Genomic DNA, 13,659 nt, shown 5'->3' with positions numbered 1-13,659 from the left:
GCCAGGATCCATTTCCCCGGCAACCCCACAAAACAGGAAGGTGCAATGATGTCATATCAAGCCCGGACTGCGTCTCCTCCCATATTTGTGCGTGTGAATCATTCACAAACATGTGCACCATAACACTATGTGCAGTTCAAATACCCTGACCTGCTAAAGCTTAGTAAGACATCATCCACACTTATCTGATAGATCCTCACCTGATAACGAAACTGTGTCACTGCCAAAGCGTTTAAACTTTATACAGTAAGTACGAGGGATGTGAATGATGAAACCTACAGTACTCTACCCTATATTATACTGTATTATACTCTACAATACTATACTGCACTATACTCTACTACACTGTATTATACTACAGTATATGATACTGTACTATACTACACAATGCCATATTATACTTCGTTATATGGTTTTATGCTGTATTATACTCTACTATAATATACAGTTTTATAATGTGTTATACAATATAATACATTATAAAATCGTAAAATTGTACATAATGTAAATTTTACAGCCAAAGGTTTTTTATATTTTCTATACTGTTATTTTTTTATTTATTATTATATTCTTATTTCATATTTTATATTCCTTATTTGAATATTTTCTTTTCATACTAAATTTTTTTATTATTATATTCTTATTTCATATTCTTTATTTAGAATACTCTATTTTTATAAAAAATTTTAAGTGAAGGGCGGTTGTTAAAACATTTCACCGCATATCATACTGTGTATGATAAAATCTTAATTTAAATTTTATGCTGTATTATACTCCACTCTACTGCATTATACTGTATTATACTCTACTATAATATACTATAAATTACTCTATTGTACTATAATATTCAAAGTATGATACTAAACTGTACTATACCATAAAATGCTATACTGTAGTTTACTGTATCGTACTATATTAACAACATTGCTGTTTAGTATTGTCCAGCACCTTTTCCTGTGCTAACGCTTCCAGTTTTACACTTTTATGTAAATAAAATAAAGTAAAACAAGTTTTTTAATGTCTTTATGATTTCTACCTTAAGAAATAAAATGTGTTTAATGAATTGTTTTGATTTAATTAGTTTAAACTAAACATATCAACTTTTAACTATTATTTAAATTTTTTTGCTCAACATGTTTTACTTGCATCGAAAGTCTGCCCTTAATTTCAAAATGTTTTTGTATGAATCATTTTCCAGTGTAGTTTCTCTCCATAAGAGGGCTAATAAACATATAAACTGTAGGGGGGGCAGGAGAGAGAAAAGAGGAAAGGCAAGAGTTTAGAAGTGATAGTAGGGAATTTAAATGTTGGGACCACGACAGCGAAGGGACGAGAGTTGGTTGATATGATGCAAAGAAGGAATGTGGATATACTGTGGGTCCAGGAGTCCAGGTGGAAAGGTCAGAAGCTTAGGAACAGGGTTCAAATTGTTTTACCATAGGAAAAAAATAGAGTAGGAGTTATTCTGAAAGAGGAGTTTGTAAGGAATGTTCTAGAGGTGAAGAGAGAATCAGATAGGTTGATGAGTCTAAAGCTGGAAATTGAAGGGGTGATGTTCAATGTTGTTAGTGGTTATGCCCCACAGGTAGGATGTGAGTTAAAAAGGAAAGGAGAAATTCTGGAGTGAGTTAGATAAAGTGATGCAGAGCATCCCCAGAGCTGAGAGAGTGGTGATTGATGCAGACTTCAATGGACATGTTGGGGAAGGGAACAGATGTGATGAAAATGCGATGGTCAGGTTTGGTCTTCAGGACAGAAATGTAGAAGTACATATGGTGGTGGACTTTGCAAAGGGGATGGAAATGGCAGTAGTAAATACTTTCTTCCAGAAGAGGCAGGGACATAGGGTGACATATAAGAGTGGAGGAAGAAGACTCAGGTGGACTACATCTTGCGTCGACGTTGTAATCTGAAAGAGATCAGTGACTGCAAAGTGTTGGTAGGGGAGCGTGTAGCCAGACAACACAGAATGGTGGTGTGTATAACCCTGGTGGTGAGGAAGGTGAAGAGGACAAAGGCAGAGTAGAGGACAAAGTGGTGGACGCTAAGAAAGGAAGAATGTTGTGTAGTCTTCAGGGAGAAGTTGAGACAGGCTATGGGAGGTCAGGAGGTGCTTTCAGTTGACTGGACAACTACAGCCAATGTGATCAGGAAGACAGGTAGGAAGGTACTTGGTGTATCATCAGGTAACGGAAAAGTGGACAAGGAAACTTGGTGGTGGAATGAGGAAGTCCAGGATTGTATACAGGGAAAGAGGCTAGCTAAGAACAAGTGGCACACTGAGAGGGCTGAAGAGAGTAGACAGGAGTACAGGGATATGCAGAGTAAGGTGAAGGTAGAGGTGGCAAAGGCCAAACAAAGAGCATATGAGGACTTGTATGCTAGGCTGGACAGTAAGGAGGGAGAGGTGGATCTGACAGGTTGGCGAGACAGAGAGATAGAGATTGGAAGGATGTGCAGCATGTTAGAGTGATTAAAGATAGAGATGGAAATGTACTGACAGGTGCCAGGAGGGTGATGGAAAGATGGGAGGAGTACTTTGAGGAGTTGATGAATGAGGAAAATGAAAGAGAACAAAGAGTAGAAGAGGTGACTGTTGTGAAGCAGGAAGTAGCAAATATTAGTAAAAGTGAGGTGAGAAGTGCGTTGAATAAGATAAAGAGTGGAAAGGCTGTTGGTCCTGATGACATACCTGTGGAGGTATGGAAATGCTTAGGAGAGGTGGCAGTAGAATTTCTGACTAGTTTGTTTAACAAGATCTTGGAGAGTGAGAGGATTCCAGAGGAATGGAGGAGAAGTGTATTGGTGCAGATTTTTAAAAACAAGGGAGATGTGCAAAGCTGTGGCAATTACAGAGGTATAAATCTAATGAGCCATACAATGAAGCTGTGGGGAAGAGTAGGGGAAGCTAGGTTAAGGGCAGAGGTGAGCATTTGTGAGCAACAATATGGTTTTATGCCTAGAAAGAGTACATCAGATGCAGTATTTGCTTTGAGGATGCTGGTGGAGAAGTACAGAGAGGGTAATAAAGAGTTGCATTGTGTCTTGTGTCAGGGTGCTGAGAGAGGAGCTGTGGTGTTGTATGAGGAAGTCTGGAGTGGCAGAGAAGTATGTTAGAGTGGTGCAGAACATGTATGAGAGTGCTAAGACAGTGGTAAGATGTGCTGTAGGTGTGACAGAAGAGTTCAAGGTGGAGGTGGGTCTGCATCAAGGATCAGCTCTGAGCCCCTTTTTGTTTGCTCTGGTGATGGACAGGATGACAGATGAGGTAAGACAGGAGTCTCCATGGACTATGATGTTTGCAGATCACGACAGTCGTCACGACTGCTTCGACCTATCTTACTTTGTTTTCGTCTTTTAGGCTATCTTTCAGTAACTTTAAACTGGCTAATTCATCACCATTGAGTACATTAGGTATGATAGAGACACTCTTGTTTCTAATGGTATACAATGTACTCACAATTCAACGTTTTTAAATCCAGATCTGACCGAGTGAGATCCTGAGGGAGAACAAAGGACGCAATGCAAAGCGGCGGCCCCAAAGGAAACGAGCCGGCATCAGGAACAGGCTGAGAGCCCAGGCACACCGCATACCCTTGCCTAGCACCCTGCTCGCCAATGTCCAGTCACTGGAGAACAAGCTTGATGACCTCAGGGCCAGGGTAAAGTTCCAGAAAGACATTGGGGACTGCAGTCTCCTCTGCTTCACCGAGACATGGCTGAACCCAGCGGTGCCGGACCACGCCATCCAGCCGGCCGAGTTCTTCTCCCGTCACCGCATGGACAGGACACGGGACTTGGGGAAGCGGCGTGTGTTTAATAGCTGGTTTAACAGCGCAAGTGTTTTTCCTCTTACACGCTCCTGCACACCAAACCTGGAACTACTGTCCATCATGTGTCGTCCTTTTTATCTACCTCGGGAGTTTACATCGGTCAAAATCAGCGCAGTTTATATTCCACCATGAGCGGACACGGACACTGCCTTATGCGAGCTGCATGAGGCACTCACACAGCACCAAACACAACACCGGGACGCTGTGCTTATTGTGGCGGGGGACTTTAATAGTGCCAATCTCAAATGCGCAGCGCCGAACTTTTATTAGCACATCACCTGCCCCACCAAGGGCGAAAGGACACCGAACCACTGCTACACTACAGTCAAGGACGGCTACAAGGCACAATATTGTCCAGCGTTTGGTAAATCCGACCATGCCGTCATCTTCCTCATGCCAAAATACAAACAAAGGCTGAAACAGGAAGTTCCGGTTCAGAGGGAGGTCGCGCGCTGGACGAACCAATCGGTGGCCGCGTTACAGGACGAATTTGATGACGCAGACTGGGACATGTTCCGAATCAGCTCTGATGACGTCAGCATGTTTATGGAAGCGGCTGTGGGATTTATTGAGAAAAAACACATTATTTTTTGAAGCTGCTTTGAGACAATGACCATTGTTAAAAGCGCTATATAAATTAAATTGAATTGAATTGAATTGAATTCACTGGAAAACTAGCGGATGATACCATGAAGAAAAAGACTATTAGAACGTTTCCCAACCAGAAGCCGTTGGGAAACCCAGTGATTTAAATAATGGGTGGATAAAACCCATGGTTTTAAAACCATCTGTGACGCTCTGAGATCTTGCACCGCTGCCTACAACACGGGACTTGCGTTAGGGGACATGGACCTGTACAAAGCTGCGTCATATAACGTCCAGAAAGCGGTGAAAGAGGCGAAGCAGCGCTTTCGGAGGAAACTAGAGTCGAAGCTCCAACAGAGTGACTCTAGATAAAAACCATATATAAAACACCAACTACCGGTACGACAAACCCAGACGTGACTCTGGCAGACGAGCTGAACACTTTCTATGCTCACTTCAAGGCTGCAGCTAAAGACGCTCGTGATGCTAATGCTAGCGGCGCTAACGGCGACAGATAGGAAGACACTGCCAGCACCGGAAACGCGTTCATCATCACTGAGCACGACGTGAGGAGAGCCTTCAAGAGAGTGAACACCAGGAAAGCAGACATCTGTGTACCAGACGGCATCTCAGGTTGTATTCTTAGAGCCCGCGCGGACCTGCGCTAGCACCTGTGTTCACTGAGATATTCAACATTTCTTTATCTCAGTCGGTGATCCCTACATGCTTCAAGGAGTCCATCATTGTTCCTGTCCCGAAGAAACCTCATCCTGCTTCTCTCAATGACTATCACCCTGTAGCCCTCACCTCAGTGGTGATGCAGTGATTGAGCGGCTGGTCAAGGACTTCTTATTTCATCTCTGCCAGACACACTTGACCCACTACAGTTCGCTTACTGTCCAAATCGTTCTACTGATGATGCCATCGCTCATCTCCTCCACACATCACTTACTCACTTGGACACTAGAAGGGGGAATTATGTTAAAATGCTCTTCATCGACTACAGCTCAGCATTCAATACCATAATTCCCTCCACACTTACCACCAAGCTGGAGCACCTGGGACTCAACCCATCTCTGTGCCAGTGGATCTCTAATTTTCTAACTGGCAGACCACAGGCAGTAAGGATGGGTGGACATGTCTCAGCCTCCCTTACTCTCAGCACTGTAGCCCCCCAGGGTTGTGTTCTGAGCCCCCTGCTGTACTCTAAGTACACATATGACTGTGTGGCCACTAACAGCTCCACCACCATCATTAAGTTTGCTGATGACTCCGTCGTGGTGGGCCTGATCTCTTACAAAAACGAGTCGGCCTACCTGAAGTAGATGGTAAGAGAACTGGTGCCAGAGGAACAACCTCCTTCTAAACGTCAGTAAGACAAAGGAGTTGATAGTGGACTTCAGCACTAAGCAGGAGAGGAACTACCAGACCCCATCATCAACGGGAGCCCAATGGAGAGCTTCAAATACCTCGGTGTTCACATCACACAGGACCTGTCAACACCGTGGTGAAAAAGGCCCGACAGCGTCTCTACCACCTCAGACGCTTGAAAGACTTCAGACTGCCCTCCAAGGTACTCAGGAACTTTTACTCCTGCACAATAGAGAGCATCCTGACGGGAAAAATCTCAACATGGTTCGGGAACAGCACCATGCAGGACAGACGAGCTCTACAGAGGGTGGTGCAATCAGTTGAGTGCATCATCCACACCGAGCTCCCTGACCTGCACACAATCTACAGCAAGCGGTGCTGGACCAAGGCCAGGAAGATTGTGAAGGACCTCAGCCACCCCAGCAATGGACTGTTCTCTCTGTTGAGGTCAGGAAAGTGATTCCGCTCCCTAAAGACCAACACAGAGAGACTAAGGAGGAGCTTCTTCCCGCAGGCGATACGGTCTCTTAATTAGTACGCCACACAGTACTGATCCATTTTGCACATCCCCACACATGGTTTTTGCACTCACTGTGGACATTCTAGACATTCACTTTCACTAGTGGCCACTGCACAACACATTCGTGGACATTAGTTACTAAATTAATTACCCAATTGCCCTATCACAAGACACTTTAAATATGTCACTTTCAAGCATATTTGCACACCCCCTGGACGTTCTGTTACCCGGATGCACAAGTCACTTTAAACACTTTAAATATGTGGCATTTCCGTTTATATTCAATTTATAATATCTTTTGTCCTGTACAGTATAGCTGTCTCTTATTTTTCTATATTTTTCATACATTTTTCTTATATTGTATATTTTGTACTGTATAGTATTTTTTTTTTATATATATTGTGGCGTGGGCGGGGTTTGGGACTAGTAACCATCATGCTCTCCACCATCCTTCCCGGCGATAAAACGCCACAATATTTTATTTTATTCTTTCTCAGTCAAATTTACCTTCTGTTTTTCTTTTCATATTTATTTCCTATTAATAGTCTTTTATAAACTTTTTTAAGGGCACGGGCAGTTGTCCAAGCATTTCACTGCATATCGTACTGTGTATGACTGTGTATGTGACAAATAAAATTTGAATTGGAATTTGCTTTGTAGCGAGAGCAGGGACCAGGCGGAGGAAAATTTGGAGAGGTGGAGGTATGCTCTGGAAAGCAGAGGAATGAAGGTTAGCCGCAGCAAGACGGAATACATGTGCGTGAATGAGAGGGACTTAAGAGGAACGGTGAGGCTACAGGGAGCAAAGGTAAAGAAAGTATTTTAAGAACGTAGGTTCAACAGTCCAGAGCAACGGAAAGTGTTTAAAGAAGGTGAAGAGGCGGGTACAGGCAGGTTGGAATGGGTGGAGAAAAGTGTCAGGTGTCTTGTGCGATAAAAGAGTATCAGCAAGAATGGCTCTACGGCTTAGAGACAGTGGCACTGAAGAAAAGACAGGAGGCAGAGCCAGAGGCAGCAGAGCTGAAGATGTTGAGGTTCTTTTTGGGAGTGGATGGATAGGATTAAGAATGAGTTCATCAGAGGGACAACCCATGTTAGATGTTTTGGAGATAAAGTCAAAGAGGCCAGACTGAGGTGGTTTGGACATGTTCAGAGGAGAGATGGTGAATAAATCGGTAGAAGGATGCTGGAGTTGGAACTGCCAGGCAGGAGATCTAGAGGAAGACCAAAGAGTGAATTTATGGATGCAGTGAGAGAGGACATGAAGTTAGTTTGTGTGAGAGAAAAGGATGCAGAGGATAGGGTTAGATGGAGGCAGATGATTCGCTGTGGCGACCCCTGAAAGGGAACAGCCGAAAGACAAAGAAGAAGAAGAATTTGTTATCCCTTCATAGTGAGGTCTGGACTGGAGATTGGGAGATTGAGGAGAAATCCCAGTGGCATGGACTGGACTTTTGACCTGTGAACAATTGTTTATCTGTGATTTCAACAAGACCTACATATTCAACACCTGAAAACTTTTGTCAGGCTCTAATAGTTATTAAATCATGAACAGTTTACTTTTTTAGTTTGGCTTGTGTAAATAAAACCAACAAGAAATAGAAAGAAACAAAGATGAACCAGAGAACGAAGGAGAGGCCTGGTGGAGCAGACAGGAAAAGATAGTAGACTCTCAGACACATTTTGCATATATTTACACGTTACATAATAAAGCAAATGGCCTGCAAATAATAACAGGTCCATAAAAAGCTATCTTTAAATAAAGATTTACTATTTATATTTATATGGCATATCAGTTTCTTATATATATATATATATATATATATATATATATATATATAAAATTGTCACACCTGTCTTTTAACCTTTAATAGTAAATGAAATAAACACTAGCCGTTGTGTATACTTTGTGTGACCGAATGTGTTTATACTGTGGAGATGTGTGCTTTTAATCATCAGTGTAATTTAGTGAGGATTATTCACTACAACGATGATGATATTTATACGTAGGACATAATCGAGTAGAGGACCTCAGACTGGCTTGACGTCACATCTGTTCACATCTGCCAGCAGCTGGTCGGGCCTGAGCTGTGGCTAAGCAGATGGTTACATTTACTCCAGTTTCTTGTAATGATGTTATAAAATACCTCACAGACTGCACTGTCTAAGCGTTTATCAAGTGTGTGCATCAGTCAGAGTTAAGATTTTACTAGATCACGTGTGTATATGTATGTGTTTAATGTTTTACTTTATGACTTTTACATATTATGCTGTATATATACAGTAGGTCATCAGCTGCCTTCATTTTTAATGTTGCTGAGCTTAGACCTGAACAACAAAAGCAACCCCAGATCATAACAACTGCCCCACAGGCTTGTACGGTAGACACTATAATTGATGTGCGCATTGCGCAGTGCATAATGATCTTTTCTTACCCTGATGCGCCATCGCTATGAAACAGGCTCAATCTGGACTCATCAGACCACATGACTGAAGACTTTTTTCTAATTATTTTCATTAAGAGTGGTTTTCTTAAGGCTACACAGCTGTTTAGTCCCAATCCCTTGAGTACTCTTCGCATTCTGTGTGTGGAAGTGCTCTTACTGTCACTAGCATAGCTAAGAAACTAGTAATCTAGAAAGGGTGATTTTTTGAGTTCCTATTGACTTCCTAATTTTGTCAGATATAAACTAGACATCCTTAGAACAAGTCAAGTTTAGTAGACCATCTTGTTTTCTGGTCTTGAAAAATGACACAAGCGAGAAATCATCTAAATTGTCTTAAGCAGACAAGCTACCATGGCCCTTATCGAATAGAAGTCAGTAAATAAGATTTTCAATGCTTGCTTTGCAGTCATACTTGTGTATGTCTACGCACCAACAGACAATACTGACGACACTGAGAAAGAGAACTTTTATAGCCAACCCTAAGACACCCTTTATGCGATGCTAAAACGTGATCTAATCATTATCCCTGGAGATTTCGATGCACAAAGTGTACTACCAACGTCTCTGTAGACGTCCAGACACGAATTCTCCCTCAGTGAAATTGTCCATATCTGCAGCAACTAGAGATGGACAACATCTCTTCACGATGCTCAAGTATTCTGGGCAGCAGACATTCGCTTAGTTCACTATTTAATCACTGCAATGTCAAGCACAGATTGAAACACCAAAGAAAACGTTTGGCCATATGCCATATTCCATCAAAAGCTCAAAGACCTACCATTGACAACGGCTTTGTTCTTGAACTGCAAAACCGGTTCAAGCCTCTTCAAAAAGAATTGGAATGAGATCAAAACAACTACTGTATATGTTACTAGTACTGAAAAGAACATCGGATGCTGATGCGGGAAATGTAAGGAACAGTGGATCCAAGACCGAATGTAGCAGTTGATCGATGAAAGGAAACGGGCAATACAAGACAGAGATCAAGCCAAAACAGATGGCCAACTTTATTAAGCAAAAAATATATGCTGACCTCAACTGCAAGGTCAAGAAATCTTGTTGTCATGATAATTATGATTGGCTCCAGGAGAAAGGGACAGAATCCCAGGGTGCTGAACATAGTGGAGAACACTGACCTCTCCACAATATCATGAATGAGATTACAGGAATGCAAACCAACTCAAAAGTCCCAATGAAATGGGCCTCTGAGTGGTGCAATGGTAACGTGCTCACCCTATCATCTGGAGATTGTGAGTTTGATTCCTGGGTGATGCTGTAACATCTTGCAGCCGGAGGTCTCTGAAAGAGGAGGTATTTAGTTTTTAAAAACCTAAAAACAATTAACAAGAAATAAATAGTGAAATAAATTAAGAGTAAGTTTAGCTATAGAAACATAAGAAAAAAGAACAAAATATAAATATATCTGTACAAATGTAGACAAAAAAAGCAATAAATTTAAATGGAAATAAAAGTTAAAATGGAAATAAATGGAATGTCCAGGAAGTGTGCAAATGTGCACTCTAGTTGACTCTAGTTTCCTCCCGTAGCGCTGCTTCGCCTTCTTCACCGCTTTCCGCACTTTGTATGATGCAGCCTTGTACGGGTCCATGTCCTCCGACTCAAGCCCTGCGTTGTAGGCAGCAGTGTGAGATCTCATAGCATTGCGGATGATTTTATCCACCCACGGCTTCTGATTGGGAAACGTTCTGATAGTCGTTTTTTCCATGGTATCATCCGCTAGTTTCCCGACGAATTCCACGCTTCCGTGAACATGCTGATGTCATCGGAGCTGTTTCGGAACATGTTCCAGTGTGCGTCATCGAGTGCGTCCTGTAATGCGTCCACCGATTAGTCCGTCCAGCGTTCGACTTCTCTCTGAGTCTTGTTTGTATTTTGGCCTTAAGGAAGATGGCGGCATGGTCAGATTTCCCAAACAGAGGGCAAGATTGTGGGATTCAAAAATTGATTTTTTGCCATTTTTGGGGCATCCTTAAGCATCCCAACCTGCCTACCATGTATAACTTCGGCAAGAAAAAAGTTCTTCACTCAGTGTTAACACTGATGAATCACAATCGAAGTTCTGATCTCTCTTATTACAGGAGTTAACCTTTTGCTTACATGGTGTTTTTTGTTGTTGTTTAAACCATTCTGTTTAAAGTCTAAAGACAGGTTTGTATGAAAATACCAGCAAAAGTTCATCAGTTTCTGAAATTCTCAAACCAGCAAATCTGGCACCAACAACCATGTCATGTTTAAAGTCACAGCCATCAGACTTTATGCTCCTTTTGGTGTTTGATGTGAACATTAATGAAAACACCCTGCACCAGGGAAGAGAATGAGTGTGCAAATGTACAGTTGTTCCTGTTAAATGAATGTTAAGTGTCAAAGTATCATAATGGTTCTTTCTTGATGGTTATATCACAAAAAAAAAATCAAACACAGATTTCCTTAAACATGAACAGTGGACACATACAATGGACATGCAAAGCACTGAGCTTATGCCAACTCCTGTTTATGTGAACTTTTTATAAAAAAAAATATCAAGAGACAATAAAAATGAAAGTTGCTGTATATGAGATGTTCTTGATATGTATTACATCTCATTGGCCTTTTTATAGCTGCTCCTGAGGATAGTGAAAGAGCTCTAGAAGATTCCAGAAGACATTTATAATCCTGAGCTTAGAGATTAACTGCCAGTTAATTGTGGTTCATGGAACATTCCATTATCTCTGAGATGCTGAGTCCAGATCAAACAGCAACGCAGTTATCTTAAAGATTTTGAGGTCAGCTGTATGTAGTATACTCTATGGCTACACTACATATAGGCTGAGGAATAAACATTTTCTTTGTTTTAATTGAGAATCTTTATTTAAGACTTCTAATCAAATGACACAGATGAAAATACAGTGGAACCCCGGATTACGAGCATAATTTGTTCCAAAACCGGCTCGTATTCCAAATCACTCGTAAACCTAATTTAATTTTCCCATAAGAAATTATGGAAACTCAAATTATTCGTTCTATTCAATTCAATTAAATTCAATTCCATTTTATTTATATAGCTTTTAACAATGGTCATTGTCTCAAAGCAGCTTCACAAAAATTAACGAATTATATATATATATATATATATATATATATATTTAAGAAAAGAAAAGAAAATATTTGGAAGTGTGTATGTGTGAGAAAAATGTGTCTAGATAATAATTAGATGAATGAATGATGAATGAAATGTCTCTGATGAGCAAGCCAAGGGTGACAGCGACGGTGGCAAGGAAAAACTCCCTGAGACGGCAATAGGAAGAAATCTTGAGAGGAACCAGAATCAATCAGGGAACCCATCCTCATCTGGGTGATAACAGATAGAAATAACATAATGTGTGTTGTGCAGGTGAATGTTCAATATAACAGAAGTTGTGTAGATTAACATGAAGTCCAGTTCAGCACAGGGAGTCAGTAGGTGCAGAGGGCAGATGGGGTCTGGGTCACTGGAAGCACAGGAGCAGGATGTGTAGCTCCAGCCATCATAAAGCAGAATCCAGCTGGAGCTGGTCCTTCTCTGGATGCCTCAGAAACCTCGCAGGGTTGGCCTTTGATATATTGGGCTGTAGAACGAATAATTTGTATAACGAATAATATATATATATATATATATATATATATATATATATATATACAGTATATATATATATATATATATATATATATATATATATATATATTATTCGTTATACAAATTATTCGTTCTACAGCCCAATATATATATATATACCTGCACTTTACCCTAAAAAAAATAAAAATTAATCCTGACAGATAAGTGTTTCTGTTTATGCGCACAGGCTCTGTGTGTGTGTGTATGTGTGTGTGCGTGTAATGTGCGTGCACACACACACACACACACACACACATTAACGGAAAGACTGTTTTATCTGTTTGTTTGTTTTTTTTAATTAGAAACATCGGTAGTTACACTCGTGTGAGCGCATACTAACGGAATCACTGCTGTAAAGTAAAAAACAAAAAATAAATAAACCTGCACTTTTCCTTTGAAAAGAATCGTGACAGAGCAGAGTTTCTGTGTAAGGCAGAAAATGTGTGGGGGGGGGGGGGGGGGGTTTCAGGGGTCTATGTCATAATGTTATCAGTATGTCCCACTTAAATGTATGTGTCCACTGTGCCCACTGTCTTTCTGGGATGCCTGGGCAGCTATAGCACAGGTGCCTGGGCCCAATCATTGTTGCTTAAAACTATATATTTGGGTTGTTTGCTAAATGCACCAGTGGATTTTAATATACTCCTCCTAGGGGATTTATATGATCTTTACCAAACCTTGCCAAAGTAATTTCAAGAGATTGAGTATACAAAATTGCGAAAGGATTTTTGATATCTCAAACGGTTCCGCCATGGCAAGGCCTTAAACTTATGGTGAAAAGTGGCTAATAACTTCCTTACTTTCATATAATTATATAGTTACATATTATATTATGTGATAGTTTTATTGGTATTTCGCCCAGTAAATGCATGTGCCCACTGTCTTTGTGGTGCGTGAACTTACTCTTCCCAGGAGATTTATACACTTGCCAAACTTATGGTGTGAAGTGGCTGATAACTTTCTTAGTTATTATATAGTATAGTAATTATTTAGTAATATATTATTTCATAATGGTATAGGTGTTTCCCCTTTAAATGCCCACTGTGCCCACTGTATTCCTGGCGGTGATGGCGCAGGTGCTTGGGCCCGATCATCGATGCTTTGGAACTATATTTATTTATTTATTTATTTATCCCCTCTCTTGAACATCCTCTGAGTGTGCATCGCCTAAAGAGTCGGCTCAGTGAAGTGACTCCCTCAGTGAGGTGTACCGCTCACTCCTCCTCACTCACATTCCGCCCCCCTCCCCCC

The sequence above is a fragment of the Clarias gariepinus genome, chromosome 3 (genome assembly GCF_024256425.1).
Source record: "Clarias gariepinus isolate MV-2021 ecotype Netherlands chromosome 3, CGAR_prim_01v2, whole genome shotgun sequence".
NCBI classification, from domain to species: Eukaryota; Metazoa; Chordata; class Actinopteri; order Siluriformes; family Clariidae; genus Clarias; species Clarias gariepinus.
Note: the sequence above shows the minus strand (reverse complement) of the source record.